Below are 575 nucleotides of genomic sequence, written 5' to 3'. Positions count from 1 at the left end.
TCGGTTACACCCAGGACAGGCAATGAGCTCTGGGGGGATGGAAAGAAAGCAGAGTCAGAGCAACATGGCCAGTTACAAGAAACACAAGGCCTACACATCAGGTTTCCAACACATAGTAACAAGGTATGTGTCAATACCACTTTGTGCCCAAACAAATGCCATGTGATGCTTTGTGCACACTTCCCATCTAGGTTCTCTGGACATGACCATCCCACTAAGGACCTTCTGTCTTCACCTGGTCTATCACCTCCCCTTCCCACAAGCCATGCTGCTACAGGCCCAACCTTGCTCACATTCTGATAATGAGGAACCTTTCTGTCATTTCCAGTCTTGATCTCACAGCCCTGAGAGGACAGCTTCCATTACTGGCTGAGTCCCAGAAGGTCAGTAGGTACAGAGGAAATGTGCTTATGGTTACCACATTATGATTGCCACACAGCAGAACTACTTTTAAGATCTCAAAGCTAAGGCTTTCAGAAGGCTCTAGCCAGAGAAAGGCAAGACTGTCTTCTCAGATTATCTAGAAAGAATTTGTTCTCTTTGCATAGCCAATAATTAGCAATCTTCTGGGGCTC

This window comes from Condylura cristata, unplaced genomic scaffold, assembly GCF_000260355.1.
Source record: "Condylura cristata isolate star-nosed mole 26May11 unplaced genomic scaffold, ConCri1.0 scaffold00015, whole genome shotgun sequence".
Taxonomy (NCBI): domain Eukaryota; kingdom Metazoa; phylum Chordata; class Mammalia; order Eulipotyphla; family Talpidae; genus Condylura; species Condylura cristata.
This window is presented reverse-complemented; position numbering follows the sequence as displayed.